This window comes from Manis pentadactyla, chromosome Y (genome assembly GCF_030020395.1).
Source record: "Manis pentadactyla isolate mManPen7 chromosome Y, mManPen7.hap1, whole genome shotgun sequence".
NCBI lineage: Eukaryota > Metazoa > Chordata > Mammalia > Pholidota > Manidae > Manis > Manis pentadactyla.
In genome coordinates, this window is record NC_080039.1 from 24,595,005 (window position 1) to 24,612,557 (window position 17,553).

General features: G+C 39.5%; 1 protein-coding gene across 3 annotated transcripts in view; it reads left to right on the top strand.

The window, feature by feature from the left end:
* LOC130682127 (probable ubiquitin carboxyl-terminal hydrolase FAF-X) overlaps positions 1-17,553 on the top strand; it is a 193,361-nt gene that overhangs the window by 133,777 nt on the left and 42,031 nt on the right. The gene's annotated exons all lie outside the window — the stretch shown is intronic.

A 17,553-nucleotide genomic window follows, 5' to 3' on the forward strand; every position in this document is an offset into this window, starting at 1 on the left:
ACTGTTAGTCCATTCTTGGGTTAGGTGAGTGTTGCTGCTCTGTTCCTTCAGTTTTTACTTTGTTCTGAGTATAAGGTTTTTTTAATAAGCATACCATAATATTGTTATCACACCTCAATAAAAATTCCTTAATATCACTGCACCCACGTCACTGAAATAAATTTACAGGATTGTTTAATTTTTTTTTTCTTAACACTATATTTACAAGCAGGCCCACGGTCCATTTATGGCAGGCAGTTGGCCAAAGTATTTTTGTTTTTTCTTTTGGTATCTTTAATCTACAATTACGTGAGGAACATTCTGTTTACTACACAGCCCCCTTCACCACGTCCCCCCCCACACCCCATTAAACTCTCTGTCCATCAGCGTACTGACATGCTATAGAGTCACTACTTTTCTTCTCTGTGTTGTACAGCCCTCCCCATGCCCCACCTCACATATTATAAATGCTAATCATAATCCCCCCTTATCCCTCCCTTCCCACCCATCCTCCCCAGTCCCTTTCCCTTTGGTAACTGTTAGGCCGTTTCTGGGTTCTGTGAGTCTGTTTCTGTATTTTGTTCCTTCAGGTTTTTCTTTGTTCTTATACTCCACAGATGAGTGAAGTCATTTGATACTTGTCATTCTCCGCCTGGCTTATTTCACAGAGCATAATACCCTCTAGCTCCATCCATGTTGTTGCAAATGGCAGGATTTGTTTTCTTCTTATGGCTGAATAATATTCCATTGTGCATATATGTACCACGTCTTCTTTATCCATTCCCTAGTGATGGACACTTAGGTTGCTTCCGTTTCTTAGCTACTGTAAATAGTGCTGCAATAAACATAGGGATGCATATGTCTTTTTCAAACTGGGATGCTGCACTCTTTGGGTAAATTCCTAGGAGTGGAATTCCTAGCTCAAATGGTATTTCTATGTTGAGTTTTGTGAGGAAACTCAACACTGCTCTCCACAATTGTTGAACTAATTTATATTCCCACCAGCTGTGTAGGAGGGTTCCCTTTACTCCACAAAGTCATCCACATTTGTTGTTGTTTGTCTTTTGGATGGTGGTGATCCTTACTGGTGTGAGGTGATACCTCATTGTGGTTTTAATTTGCTTTTTTCCTATGACTAGTGATGTGGAGCATCTTTTCATGTCTGTTGGCCATCTGAATTTCTTCTTTGGAGAACTGTCTGTTTGGCTCCTCTGAGATTGTTTTTTGATTGGATTATTTGCTTTTTGTTTGTTGACGTGTGTGAGCTCTGTGTATGTTTTGGATGTCAACCCTTTATCGGATCTGTCATTTATGATGTTATTCTCCCATACTGTAGGATGCCTTTTTGTTCTATTGGTGGTGTCCTTTGCTGTACAGAAGCTTTACAGCTTGATACAGTCCCGCTTGTTCATTTTTGCTTTTGTTAACCTAGCCCGAGGAGATGTGTTCATGAAGAAGTTGTTCATGTTTATGTCGACGAGATTTTTGCCTATGTTTTTTCCTAAGAGTTTTATGGTTTTATGACTTACATTCAGGTCTTTAATCCATTTCCAATTTACTTTTGTGTATGGGGTTAGACAAGAATCCAGTTTCATTCTCTCACATGTAGCTGTCCAGTTTTGCCAACACCAGCTGTTGAAGAGGCTGTCATCTCCCCATTGTATGTCCATGGTTCCTTTATCGTATATTAATTGGCCACATATCCTTTTGGGTTATTATCTGGACCCTCTGTTCTGTTCCACTGGTCTGTAGGTCTGTTCCTGTGCCAGTGCCAAATTGTCTTGATTACTGTGGCTTCGTAGTAGAGCTTGCAGTTGGGGAGCGAGTTCCCCCCTCCTTTATTCTTCCTTCTCAGGATTGCTTTGGCTATTCAGGGACTTTTGTGGTTCCATATGAGTTTTAGAACTATTTCTTCCAGTTCGTTTTAGAATTCTTTTGGTATTTTGATAGGCATTGCATTGAATCTGTAGATTGCTTTAGGCAGAATGTCCATTTTGACCATATTCTTCCTAGCCAAGAGCATGGGATGAGTTTCCATTTGTTAGTGTCCTCTTTAATTTCTCTTAGGAGTGTCTTGTAGTTTTCAGGGTATAGGTCTTTCACGTCCTTGGATAGGTTTATTCGTGGGTATTTTGTTCTTTTTGATGCAATTGTGAATGGAATTGTTTTCCTGATTTCTCTTTCTGCTAGTTTGTCATTGGTGTATAGGAAAGCAACAGATTTGTGTGTAGTAATTTTGTATCCCGGAGCCTTGCTGAATTCATATATTAGTTCTAATAGTTTTGGAGTGGAGTCTTCAGGGTTTTTCACGTACAATATCATGTCATCTGCAAAGAGTCACAGTTTGACCTCTTTACCATTCTAAACACCGTGTATTTTTTTTGTTTTGTCTGATTGCCCTCAGCGAGGACGTCCGGAACTATGTTGAATAGCGGGGTAGAGTGGGCATCCCTGTCCTGTTCCCGATCTCCAAGGGAAGCCTTTCAGCTTCTCACTGTTACGTATGATGTTGGCTGTGGGTTTGTCATATGTGGACTGTATTATGTTGATCTACTTGCCCTCTCTACCCATTTTATTGAGAGTTTTATCGTGAATGGATGTTGAACTTCGTCATATGCTTTCTCAGCATGTATGGAGATGATTATGTGGTTTTTGTCCTGTTTGTTGATGTGGTGCATGATGTTGATGGATTTTCAAATGTTGTACCATCCTTGCATTGCTGTGATGAATCCCACTTGGTCATGGTGTATGATCAGCTTGGTGTATTTTTGAATTCGGTTTGCTAATATTTTGTTGAGTATTTTTGCATCTATGTTCATCAGGGATATTGGTCTGTAATTTTCTGTTTTAGTGGGGTCTTTGCTTGGTTTTGGTATGAGAGTGATCCTGGCTTCATAGAAAGAGTTTGGAAGTATTCCGTCCTCTTGTCTTTTTTGGAAAACTTTAAGGAGAATGGGTATTATGCCTTCCCTGTATGTCTGATAAAATTCTGCGGTGCATCCATCTGCCCCGGGGGTTTTGCTCTTGGGTAATTTTGATTACTGATTAAATTTCATTGCTGGTGATTAGTTTGTTTAGATTTTCCATTTCTTCCGTGGTCAGTCTTGGAAGGTTGTATTTTTCTAGGAAGTTGTCCATTTCTTCGAGGTTTTCTACCTTGTTATTGTATAGATCTTCATAGTATTCTTTAATAATTCTTTGTATTTCTGTGGGGTTGGGGTCCATTGTTATATTTCCTTCCTCATTTCTGATTCTGTTTATATGTGGAGATTCTCTTTTTCTCTTAAAAAGTCAGGTTAGCAGTTGATATTTTGTTTATTTTCTCAAAGAACCAGCTCTTGTTTTCATTGATTTTTCTATCCTTTTATTCTTCTCAGTTTTATTTCCTCTCTGTACTTTATTATGTCCCTCCTGCTGATTTTGGGCCTCATTTGTTCTTTTTCCAATTTCAATAATAGTGACTTTAGACTATTCACTTTGGATTGTTCTTCCTTCTTTAAACAGGCCTGGATTGTTACGTACTTTCCTCTTAGAACTGCCGTCGCTGCATCTCACAGAATTTGGGTCCTTGTGTTGTTGTCATTTGTCTCCATATATTGCTTGATCTCTATTTTAGTTTGGTCATTGATCCATTGATTATTTAGGAGCATGTTGTTTGGCCTCCATGTGTTGGTGGCCTTTTTGTTTTCTTTGTTCAATTTATGTCTAGTTTTATACCTTTGTGGTCTTATGAAGTTGTTTGGTAGAATTTCAGTCTTTTTGAGTTTACTGAGGCTCTTTTTGTGGCCTAGTATGTGGTCTGTTCTGTAAAATGTTCCATGTGCACTTGAGAAAAACATGTATCCTGCTGCTTTTGGGTGTAGAGTTCTGTAATGTCTATTAGGTCCGTCTGTTCTAGTGTGTTGTTCAGTGCCACTATGTCCTTACTTAATTTTTGTGTGGTGGAACTGTCCTTTGAAGGGAGTGGTGTGTTGACGTCTCCTAGAAAGAACGCATTGCATTCTATTTCCTCCATTAACTCTGTTAGTATTTCTTTCACACATGTTGGTGCTCCTGTATTGAGTGCATATATATTTATAATGGATATATATCCTCTTGTTGGACTGACCCGTTTACCGTTACGTAATGTCCTTCTTTATCTCTTGGTACTTTCTTTGTTTTGATGTCTATTTTGTCTGATACAAGTACTGCAACACCTGCTTTTTTCTCCCTGTTGTTTGCATGAAATATCTTTTTCCATCCCTTGACTTTTAGTCTGAGTATGTCTTTGGGTTTGAGGTGAGTCTCTTGTAAGCAGCATATAGATGGGTCCTGTATTTTTATCCATTCTATTACTCTGTGTCTTGACTGGTGCATTCAGTCTGTTTATATTTTGGTGCTTGTCAAAAGGTATGTACTTACTGCCATTGCTGGCATTAGATTCGTGGTTACCAAAGTTCAGGGGTAGCTTCTTCACTATCTTATCGTCTAACTTAACTCACTTATTAAGCTCTTATAAACACAGTCTGATAATTCTTTATTTCGCTCCCTTCTCATTCCTACTTCTCCATTCTTTACATGTTAGGTGTTTTAATGTGTACTGTTTTATGTTTCCTTTGACTGCATTTGTGCATAGTTGATTTTATTTTTTGCCTTTAGTTAGTATTTGGTTGGTCTGCTTTCCTTGGTGTGATTTTATTTTCTCTGGTGACATCTGTTTAGCCTTAGGAGTGCTTCCATCTAGAGCCGTCCCTTTAAAATACCCTGCAGATGTGGTTTGTGGGAGGCAAATTCTCTCAGCTTTTGCTTGATTGGCAATTGTTTAATCCCTCCTTCATATTTAAATGATAATCGAGCTGGATGCAGTATTCTTCGTTCAAGGACCTTCTGTTTCACTGCATTAAATATATCATGCCATTCTCTCCTGGCCTGTAAGGTTTCTGTTGAGATGTCTGATGATAGCCTGATGGCTTTCCTTTGTAGGTGACCTTTTCTGTCTCTCTGGCTGCCTTTAAAACTCTGTCCTTGTCCATGATCTTTGCCATTTTAATTATTATGTGTCTTGGTGTTGTCTCCGTTGGGTCACTTGCTTTTGGAGTTCTGTGGGCTTCCAGGGTTGGAGAGCCTATTTCGTCCCCCAGTTTGGGGAAGTTTTCAGCAATTACTTCTTCAAAGACACTTTCTTTCCCTTTTTCTCTCTTCTTCCTCTTCTGGTACCCCCCTTGTAATGCGAGTATTTTTCCGCTTGGATTGGTCACACAGTTCTCTTAATATTCTTTCATTCCTGGAGATCCTTTTATCTCTCTCTGTCTCTGCTACTCTGTATTCATGTTCTCTGCTTTCTGTTCCATTAATGGCCTCTTGCACCTCACCTAGTCTCCTCTTAAGGCCTCTATCGATTGTTTCATTTCTGTTATCTCCCTCCGGACTTCATCCCTTAGCTCTTGCATGTTTCTCTGCAGGTCCATCAGCATGGTTATGGCTTTTATTTTGAATTCTTTTTCAGGATGATTTGTTATATCTATCTCAGCAGGCCCTCTCAGGTTGTCTGACTGACTTTTGACTGGACAAGGTTCTTCTGCCTTTTCATGGTGATAAAAGTGGTCACAGGCAGGTGACACATGTGTCACCTGGGAGAAAACCAGGTCCCTTACTGCTTGCTGGTTGCCCTTCCCTCCTCTGCTGCCTGTGACAGTTATCCACACACTGGGAACAGGCTACAGGTTACTCCCCTGAGCCGCGGCGGGCAGGGCATCCCACAGCCCTGTTGGGGAGAGGCAGGCGAGCTGGGTGTGCTCTCATGCGAGTACGGCGCCCCTTTGCGCCTCTGCTTGCACCGGGCATCTGCTCGCCAGCTGCGGACCCTGGTCTGGCCTGCATGGCTGTGTGCTGGGAGGATGTTCTGGGTGGCTGCTGTAGGCGTGGTCACCTCCCAGCCTGCTCTGCCAGGCCCTCACATGAGGGGGAGTGCATGGCAGGCTGCTTATCGCCATGAGGGACTTTGGAGCTGCATTGCCACCCAGGGGTGAGGGTACCTGAAGTTCCCTGGGGTTCCCAGATGCTGGGCTGAGTGTGCGGAGATGATTCCATCCAGCTGTGAAGCTCCTGTCCCTTTCAAAAAGCACTCTTTTCTTTTGTCCCAGGAGTTCGGGCTGCGGGGAACCACTCGCAGATTTTACTTTTCTGTTCTCCTAATATCCAGCACAGCATGCAATGTGTGTCTGTGCTCGTGGTGTGGATTACCAAGGCTGGTTATTTAGCAATCCTGTGCTTCCACTCTGTCCAAACTCTGACCCCTTTCCTCCCGCTGGTGGGCTGGGGTCGGGGGAGCGCTTGGGTTCCATCCGGCCACGGCTTGTATCTCTCCCCCTGTTGTATTTTCAAATATATATATGGTTTTGGGAAGGGTTCTGCTGCCCTACTCACGCTGTCATCTTCCTCTCGAATCCAGAAGTTTTTTTTTTTATTATACAGATTTCTTTTTCCTTTCTTGTGTTGGTGCTGCAGCTTGGTTAGTTGGGATTTGAGTGTGGACTTTTGTTTGTTTGTTTGTTTGTTTTTGGTTCATTCTGTTGCTTTCGAGCTGTTTTGCAATTATCAATAAGGAAATCAGGTAGTTTGCCCTGGAAACTCTCTCACAGTCTGGATTTTCCTAATTGTAGTGCTCTGGTGTTCTGTATTATTTTATCTTTGCTCTGTTCCTGTATTTATTAGCTTTGCAGATAAAACATTCTGTCACAAATTTAACTCTGCCGCAGTAACAAGAAAGCAGCTATAGATAATATGTAAGTAAGTGAGGTATGGCTGTGTTTCAATAAAACTTTGTTCATGGACTTTGGAATTTGAATTCATACGATTTTCATTTGTCATGAAATAGTACCAGTTTGGCTTATTTTCAACCATTTGAACCTATATATAATACTATTCTTAGGTCTTGGGTGATTGTGGGCTTTATTTGGTTCAAAAGCTGTAGTTTTCATAGCCAGCCAATATCAAGATGCTTGACCACTTAAAGTATCATTTTATTTCCCATTTGGAATGGGCAAGAGTGCTTAATAGGTGGTGATTTTACTCTCTTGGAGAGATACAAAATGTCTTTTTGTGGTTTTGAGTCATTTAGTTACAGTTAGGTCCCCATTATTTTTTTCATTATGGTCAGAAATTGACATTGATTATCATCCGTGTATTAGATTGAATCTATAAGAGAAGCTTGCTGTCATCATTTACCCTTACTATGTAAATGTATAAGAACCAGGATACTTTTTAAGTCTTATTTTGTAAGTTTGTTAAGTAATCAAACACTGTTCTAGCATCCTCCTAAAATGACCAATAAAATTTTCTCTGTTTTTAGGTTTTTAAGCCTAAAAATCTTGACCTGGTTTCCTTTCTCTTGCAAATTTTGTCAACTCCTATCATGTGTCATGTCCAACTGTAACTACCAACTACCTAAGACTAAGAGCGTTACTGTAACTAGGAGAGCTATCTCTTCTTACTATATAAAAAAGGGCTACAGTCATTCACAGGAATTCAGAATGCTTTCTGCAGAATTACGATTGCAAGTGGATAAACGAAGGGATCAGCTGACATCTGGGGTCACGCTTTCTGTTGGATTCAGAGCAATACCCCTAATATATATACATAGATGTGAGCATTGTCACTTAAAGTTCTTTTGAACATCACAGATTTAGAAGTACAATGACCCCTATTCTCATCATTCGTTTCTATATTCCACAAGATGAACTATCAGTGTACATTTTAAGGATAATTTACATATATACAATGCTTCCTTCCAGATACAGGCCTTTCTGCTTCCAGTTCTGTCACCTGGTATAGACCTTTCTGTCTTTATCCTGTTTGTCTTGTCTCTGACTCAGGACTTTCTTCAGCATATTCCAGTCAACATTTCTGTTGTTGTTCTTCCAAATTGGTATACTATGAGATTTTATCTTAAACTCTTTCACGCGATTATGTGCATGTATTTAGATAGTAATTAGATAGTAATTAGATAGTAGAACCATAAATGCATGTTTGTATTTGTATCTTCATATGTCTACTTATAACTGGATATATAGATAAGTATAATTATGCTCCTGCCGAATCTTCATGTTTGTACTTAAATATATGTAGTTTTTTTGTCTCACAGATATTCTCTCCATATAAATGATGGCACTCACAATTTGTCTAGCACTTTTATATTACCTGCAATCCACTCACATAATAGCCTCTTCAGGGTTTTTTTCTTGTAACTCTTTAAAAGTATACAATAGTGGTGCAGGCTACATTCAAAATGTTTGTGTCATCATTACTGTCCAGTTTTAGAGTACTTTCATCACCCAAGAGAAGTCCCACAAGCCTGTTAAAAAGTTACTCTCCAATTCTCCCCTTTTTCCAACTTTGATAAAAGAAAGCTTAGTTTTCTCTATATATGAGTGAAAGAGAGAATATTGAAAGGCCCTGGAGACTGAGGCATCATGTTGAGAGAAACAAAGTGTCTATCTGAATATTTCATATAGAGCCACATAATATGTGGGCATTTTGGGGCCTGACCTCTTTGACTAAGCATGTTTATAGGGTGCCTCAACTTTCTGACATATATCAGAGCATCATTTCATGGCCAAATGATACCCATTGTATGGGTACCTCACATTTTGGTGATTCCTTCATCAGTTGATGGACACTTGGACGGTTTTTAGTGATTGTGAATAGTACATATGTCAGCATTCAGGATGTGTAGGTTTTTGTGTGGACTTAAGTTTACATTTGTCTCAGGAGTCAAGTTGCAGGGCCATATAGTAATTCTTTAACTTTTTGAGGAACCACCAAACTCTTCCATGTCCTCTGTATCATTTTACTTTCCCACCATCAAAGTATGAGGGTTGCATTTTTTTCAGCCAATATTAATACTATTCATATTTTTTCCCTTTTTTCATTCCCTGCTCTTGCCTTTCATATTATCCTTCTTTATAGATGTGAAGAGGTCTCACTGTGGTTTTAGTTTACAGTTTCCTAATGATTAACATAGTTGAACATCTTGTGTTTATTGGCTACTTAGTTTTGTTGTTGTTTTTAAGGGAAATACCTATTCACATACTTTCCCATCGTCTTTTTGTTACATTGTGAGAGATTTTGGGGCACTTATCATAATAGGCCCTAATAGATAAGTGATTTACAAATACTCTCTCACATTCTGTAGATGGTCTTTTCACTGTCTTAATGTACTTTAATGCACAAAGATTTTAAATATTGATGAAGTCTTTCTTATCAGTTTTTCTCTTGGTTTTATAATCTAACTCACTAATATTTTTGATAATCAACTGTATGTAACATAAACCTTGCTGTTTTCAGAAAGTGTTTTTAGGTGTACCGTTCAGTGACATTAAGCACATTCACATTTTGTTCTCCATCACCCATCTTCCTTCACAACATTTATTATCATCCAAAATTGAAACTCAGTGTGCATTAATAATAATCGCTCCCTTCACTGTGACTTTTATGTGTTGATTTTTGTTTCCTAAAACTTAGCTGAATTTGTTGCTGAATGAACAGGTTTTTTCGATCTTCAGGATTTCCAGTTTGAATGCCTTTATTCTTCTCTTGACAAAATAGTCTAGGTAAAAGTCCAGTGCTGTGCAGATACAAGGGAAGAAAGAAAGCAGGTCATCCTTGCCTTATTCCTGCTCTTAGAGAAAATCTTTCAGTGTTTTACCATTAGATCTTTACCTCACAACATGTCTATTAACACTGACTCAAACTGGATTAAATACCTAAACATGAGAGACAAAATTATAAAACTTTTAGAAGAGAACCTAGGGGAAAAGCTTTGTGACACTGAATTTGACTGATTTCTTGGTATGACACTAAAGGCACAGGAAACGACAGAAAGAAATAGTTGAAGAATCAAACATACATATCCCCTGAAAATGTTCTTCGACAGTGAAAGGGAAATAAGTACATTCTAAAGTAAATAGGAATTTGTGTGGAATTTCTCCACAACTCCTGCTCTAGAATTCTCAAAGGTCTGGTGACAGGGAAAATATTGCCAAGAGAAACTTGGAATTTCAAGAATATAGGAAGAGCCACAGATAGGTGAATTACTGGGTTTTTATAGAAGTCTACTTTGTTCTCAGATTTAACTTCTATAAATATTGCAACCAAAAATAACACCAGGTAAAGAAATCACTGAGTATGTATTGAAAAACCTTAGACATTTGTAATATAAAGGAAAAATTAAGGCAGTTTTATGGCTTTGAGGCTCTGTGTGTTACTTGAATATCAGAAGATAACCTCTGTGGAAAACCTAGAAGAAATGGACAACTTCCTAGAAAACTAAAGCCTTCCAACGCTGACCAAGGAAGAAACAGAAAATCTAAACAGACCAATTAACAGCAAAGAAATTGAATCGGTAATCAAAAAAATACACAAGAACAAAACACCTGGGCCAGATAGATTCACTGCGGGATTTTATCAGACATATGCATATAGAGAAGACATGATACCCATTCAAATTAAGGTTTTCCAAAAAACAAAAGGAGGGACTACTTCCAAACTCATTCTTTGAATCCAGCATCACTCTAGTACCAAAACCAGGCAAAGACACCACCAAAACAGAAAATTACAGACCAATATCCTTAATGAACATAGATGCAAAAGTACTCAAGAAAATAAGAGCAAACCAAATTCAAAAATACATCAAGATGGTCATACACCATGATCAAGAGGGATTCATCGCAGGGATGCAAGGATGGTACAACATTCAGAAATCCACGAACGTTCTCCACCACATGATAAAAAGAAGGACAAAAACCACATAATCATCTCCATAGATGCCGAAAAAGCATTTCACATCTATTCATGATAAAAACTCTCCACAAAATGGGTATAGAGGGCAAGTACCTCAACATAATAAAGGCCATATAGGACAAGCCCACAGCCACTATCATAGTTAACAGCGAGAAGCTGAAAGTGTTTCCTCTAAGATGAGGAACAAGACAGGGATGCCCACTCTCCCACTGTTATTCAACATAGTACTGTAGGTCCTAGCCATGGCAATCAGACAAAGCAAAGAAATTTAATGCATCCAAATAGGTAAAGAAGAAGTCAAACTGTCACTCTTTGCAGATGACATGATATTGTATATAAAAAAGCCATAACGACTACACTCCAAAACTACTAGAACAAATATCTGAATTCAGCAAAGTTGCAGAATACAAAATTAACACACAGAAATCTATTGCTTTCCTAGACAGTAATGATGAGCGAGCAGAAAATCAGGAAAACAATTCCATTCACAATTGAATGAAAAAGAAGAAAATGCCTAGGAATAAACCTAACCAAGGAAGTGAAAGACTTATACCCTGAAAACTGCAAGATGCTCTTGGCTAGGAAGAATTAATATTGTCAAAATGGACATCCTGCCCAAAGCAATATACAGATTCAGTGCAATCCCTATCCAAATACCAATAGCCAGCCTCCTTCAACAAACTGGAAGCAGTAGTGTTAAAATTCATAGGCAGCCACCAAAGACCCCGAATAGCTGAGGCAATCCGTAGAAGGAAGAGTGAAGTGGGAGGGATCTCGCTTCCCAACTTCAAGCTCTACTACAAAGCCACAGTAATCAAGACAATTTGGCACTGGCACAAGAACAGACCCACAGACCAGTGGAACAGGATACAGAGTCCAGACGTTAACCCAAACGCATGTGGTCAACTAGTGTATGATAAAGGAGCCATGGACATACAATGGGGGAAATGACAGCCTCTTCAATAGCTGGTGTTGGCAAAACTGGACAGCTACATGTAAGAGAATGAAACTGGATCACTGTCGAAGCGCATACACAAAAGCAAATTCGAAATGGTTTAAAGACTTGAACGTAAGTCATGAAACAGAAAAAAACAAAAGCAAAAATCTCTTGGACAAAAACAGGAGCAACTTCTTCATGTACATATCTCCCCAGGCAAGGGAAACAAGCAAAAATGAACAAGTGGGACTATATCAAGCTGAAAAGCTTCTGAACAGCAAAGGACACCACCAGTAGAACAAAAAGGCATCCTACAGAATGGGAAAACATATTCATGAATGACAGATCTGATAAAGGGTTGACATCCAAAATATATAGAGAGCTCACGCGCTTCAACAAAAAGCAAACAATCCAATTAAGAAATGGGCACAGGATCTAAACAGACAGTTCTCCAAAGCAGAAATTCAGATGGCCAACTGACACATGAAAAGATGCTCCACATCGCTAGTCATCAGAGAAATGCAAATTAAAACCACGATGCGATATCACCTCACACCAGTAAGGGTCACCACCATCCAAAAGACAAAGAACATCAAATGTTGGTGAGGTTATGAAGAAAGGGGAACCCTCCTACACTGCTGATGGGAATGTAAGTTAGTTCAACCATGTGGAAAGCAGTATGGAGATGACTCGAAAAGCTCAAAATAGAAATACCATTTGACCCAGGAATCCCACTAATAGGAATGCTGCAACCCAGTTTGAAAAAGACAGATGCACCCCTATGTTTATTGCAGCACTATTTACAATAGCCAAGAAATGGAAGCAACCTAAGTGTCCCATCAGGAGATGAATGGATAAAGAAATGGGGTACATACACACAATGGAATATCATTCAGCTGTAAGAAGAAAACAAATCCTACCATTTGCAAAAACGTGGATGGAGCTAGAGGGTATTGTGCTCACTGCAATAAGCCAGGCGGAGAAAGACAGGTACCAAATGATTTCACTCATCTGTGGAGTATAAGAACAAAGAAAAAAAACTGGAGAGCAAAACAGCAGCAGACTCACAGAACCCAAAAATGTACTAACAGTTACCAAAGGGAAAGGGACTGGGGAGGATGGTTGGGAAGAGAGGTATACGGGGGGAAAAAGAACAAAAGGGGGCACTATGATTAGCATGTATAATGTGAGGGTGCATGGGGAGGGCTGTACAACACAGAAGACAAGTAGTGATTCTCCAGCATCTTACTACGCTAATGGACAGTCACTGTAATGGGGTAGGTGGTGGGGTACTTGGTGAAGGGGGAGCCCAGTAAACATAATGTTCCTCATGTAATTGTAGGTTAGTGATAGCAATAGTAACAAAAAACAAAATCCCTCAGCCAGGTTGATCAGTATTCTGATTATTCTGAGCTCTATCACCATAGGTTCATTCTACATGTTTTAGAATTTCATAGAAAGGATCATATAATATGTACTTCTTGTGATTTACTTATTTGGCTTTTGTAGGTTTTTAAAGCAGCTTTTATTGTATTATAAAATACACAACATAAAATTTAGCATTTTAGCCATAAAAAAAAGATACCGTCTGTATATGTTCTAAAAATAATTCTTAAGGCTGCCATATTTAAAAATCAAACAGAAAGATACATAGGCAAAAAGCCAACAGATGCATTGAAACTGAATGTTAAAATATAATTAATACATAAAAGGGCAGAAAGAAAAATTCCTCATCTACAAACAGCAAAAGAATGACATGTGCTTAAATTCGGTTAAATCAGTACTATGTAAAATGTAAATTAGTCCAATTGAAAGACATTGATTGTCCAGATTAGATTAAAAATAATTTCTGTGCTCTCTCCATGAGACCCCGTTTAAATAGAATGCTATAGATTAAACGTTAAAGGGATTAAAGCACACAATGCATATCACAACACACACATCGGATTGATAATATTTAAAAAATGACAATACCAAATGTTGGGTAGGATGTAGAAAATCTCGGACACCTGTTGTGGGTGTGAGTAGAAAATACCATAGCCACTCTGGAAAGCAGTATTTTACAAAATTGAATATTCACTAAGTATACAATACAGCAATTGCAGTTATTAAGATTTATGCCAGAGAAAACAATACTTAGGCTCACACCAAAATTTCTACATGAATGTTCATACAGTTCTGAATAGATGAACAGGCTGGAAACAATTATGTTCTTCTACAACTCAGGTTAGTCAAACTGGTGTAATGGTGTTACATTGAAAAGGTTCAGTGGATTTCAGCAATATGCTTATGCTGAGTAAAAAGAACTAACTACAAAAGTCATATACTCTGTAATAGTCCTTTTTTTTTTTTTTACTGACGTCTAGTGGGTATACAATCTTGTATTAGATTCAAGTATACGACACAGTGGTTCACCAGTTACCCACATGATTAAATTGTTTACCCCACCAGTGTGGCTACTATCTGTCTACCTAGAAAGACATCGCAGAATCATTAGCTGTATTCACCATGCTCTTCTACCATCCCTGTGACCAGCTTGTGTTATGATTGAGAATTGTTGTGTCCCTTTATCTCCTTCACCTTCCTCACTCACCTACCCCAACCCCTCCCCCATGGTAAACACCAGTCACTTCTTACTGTGAGTCTACTGCTGTTCTCGTAATTTTGTTTTGGTTTTAGATTGAGCAAGTAAGTGAAATCATATGATAGTTATCTTACTTTGCCTAGCTTATTTCACTGAGCATAACATCCTCTAGGTCCAGCCATATTCTCGCAAATGACCCAAATTATTGCAGGATTTCTTTCTTTTTGAATGGCTGAATGTGTTCATGGACACTTTGGTAGCTTACATACACATCTTGGCTGTTGTAAGTAATGTGGCAGTAAACATAGGGGCTCGTATGTCTTTCCAAATCAGGGTTTTTGTTTTCCTTGGGTAAATTCCTATATTTGGAATTCCTGGGTTAAATGGTATTTCTGTTTTAGTTTTCTCAGGAAACTCCACACTGCTTTCCTGCACTAACTGACATTTCACCAACAGTATAGAAGAATTCCCTTTTCTCTGCATCTCACCAACACTTGTCATTTCTTGTCTTTTGGTTAGTGGCCATTCTGAGTGGTGTGACGTAGTTCTCATTGTGGTTTTGAGCGCATTTCACAGATGATTAACTAAAAATATAGAGCATCTTTTCATATACCTGTTAGCCATCTTTATTTTTTGTTGGGGAAATGTCTATTCGTGTCTGCATTTTTTTTATTGGGTTATTTGATTTTTTGTCTTCTTCTGGTACCCCTATAATGCAGGTATTGTTCTGTTTCAATTGGTCACACAGTTCTCTTAGTATTCTTTCATTCCTGGAGATCCTTTTATCTCTCTCTGCATCAGCTTCTCTGTGTTCCTGTTCTCTGTTTTCTAGTTCATTGATGGTCTCTTGCATCTCGTCCATTCTGCTTTGAAGTCCTTCCAGAGACTGTTTTATTTCTGTATTCTCCCTCCGTAGTTCTTGCATATTTCTCTGCAAGTCCATCAGCATGGTTATGACTTTTGTTTTGAATTCTTTTTCAGTTAGATAGGTTAAATCTATCTCCCCAGGTTCCCTCTCAGGGGAAGAAGTCTAAGATGTCTGGGTTAGTCTTGTCTGGATCGAGTTTTTTTGCCTTTTCATGTTGATAGGCACAGTGGTTATGCTATTGACTCGACTGTCAGCTGGGAGAGCCAAGAATCTTTCCACTCGCTCCTGGCCTTTCTTTACTGGGACAACTGCGACCCCTAGTGGCTTGTGTTGGGCAATTGCGTGTAGACTGGGTCTCTGTATCTTGCCCGGCCCGTATGGAGAAAGCTCCCTTGCTGTGGGCGTGGCCAGCCTCAGGCCGCTGCTCTGCTATGGCGGGGCCTCGGAGGGGTAGTGGACGGGGGGCTGTTTGGCTGTTTACCTTCGTGAAGGGTCTCAGAGCTGTTGCCCAGGGGCTTAGTGCGCCCGGAGTTCCTTCGCTTTTCTTTGTCCCAGGGGTGCCGGCTGCAGGACCCGCTCACAGGTCTTACTGTCCTGCTTCCCTAGTTTACAGCACCCCACGCATGCACTGTATGTCTGCACTCTGGTGCGGATGGCTGGGGCTGGGTGCGTAGCAGTCCTGGACTCCCTCTCGCTCCCCGCTCCAACTCCTCTCCTCCCGCCGGGAGCTGGGGTGAGGGGCCTGAGGTCCCGCCGGGCTGCGTCTTGTATCTTACCCCTTTCCCCAGGCGCTGGGTTCTCGCAGGTGTGGTTGTAGTCTGGCTGTTGTCCTGTGTCTTCTGGTCTCTCTTTTAGGGATAGTTGTATTTGTTGTATTTTCAAAAATATATATGTTTTTGGGAGGAGATTCCCACTGTCATACTCACACCGCCATCTTGGCTCCTCCTCTCTATTTGATTTTTTTGGTGTTGAACCTTATGAGTTCTTTATATATTTTGGATGTTAACCCCTTATTGTTTGGATTGTTTCTGAATCTGCTCCCCCATATTGTAAGCTGCCTTTTTTGTTCTGCTGTTGGAGTCATTTGCTATACAGAAGCTACCAGATGGCTCAGCAGAAATTTTACAGGCCAGAAGGCAGTAGCATGAAACATCCAGTTATTAAAACAGAGAACCTTCAACCAAGAGTCCTCTCTCCTGCAATGCTATCGTTCAGAATTAAAGCACGGATTAAATATTTCCTAGATAAATGAAGTTGAAAGAATTCATCACCACTAAACTGGCCTTAACAGAGTATGTCAAAGGGACTTTTTATAGATACAAGTGTTCTGAAGGCTAAGTATTTTTATCTAAACTCGTAATAAAGGTAGTAGACCCATTACTATCCAAGCAAGTCTGAAATGAAAAAGAAAAAAGGAAAACCCAAAAGTAGTAAAATCTAGAATATGTAATATCAGTCAAGGGATACACAAAAAATGCAGATGACAACATCTAATATATAAAATGTAAAGGGAGGAGGAAGAAAAAAGTACTTTTAGAATATGTTTCATACAGAGCACTCATGAACTTAATGTAAACCATTACACAGTTAGGAAGCTACCCTTGAACCTCTGGTAATCACAAACCTAAAGCCTGTAATAGTTACAGAAAAGATTACAAAAGAGAAATACAGTCACCACACCAAGGAAAACCATCAAATAACAAGAGAACAGTATAAGAGAGAAAAAAGGAACAGAGAGGAGGTATGAAAACAACTAGAGAACAGTTACTAAAATGGCAGTAAAAATTCAAAGAGTGCGTAAGAGAGAAAGAAACAAGAGCTGTTTATATGCTGCCTACCGGAGACCCATCTCAGACCCAAAGGCAGACTGAAAGTGAAGGGATGGAAAAAGATACATCACAGAGAAAAAAGCAGGAGTGGCAGTACTTGTATCAGACTAAGTAGATTTCAAGACCAAAAAAGTAGCAGACAAAGAAGAACATTGCATAATGATAAAGGGCTCAGTCCAACAGCATATAACCATTATAAATATGTATGCACTATTCAGCCATAAGAAAGAAAGAAATCCTGCCGTTTGCAACAACATGGATGGAGCTGGAGGACATTATGCTCAGTGAAATAAGCCAGGTGGGAAAAGAAGTGCCAGATGATTTTCCTCATTTACGGAGTATAGCAACGAAGCAAAACTGAAGGAACAAAAAATAGGTTACCAAAGGGGGGAGGGGTGTGGGAGGGCTGGTGGGGAGGGAGGGAGAAGGAGATTCAGGGGTATTATGTTTAGTACACGTGGTGTGGGGGATCACGGGGAAAACAGCGTAGCACAGAGCAGGCAAATAGTGATTCTGTGGTATCTTACTACACTCATGGACAGTGACTGCATTGGGGTAAGGGGGGACTTGCTAATAA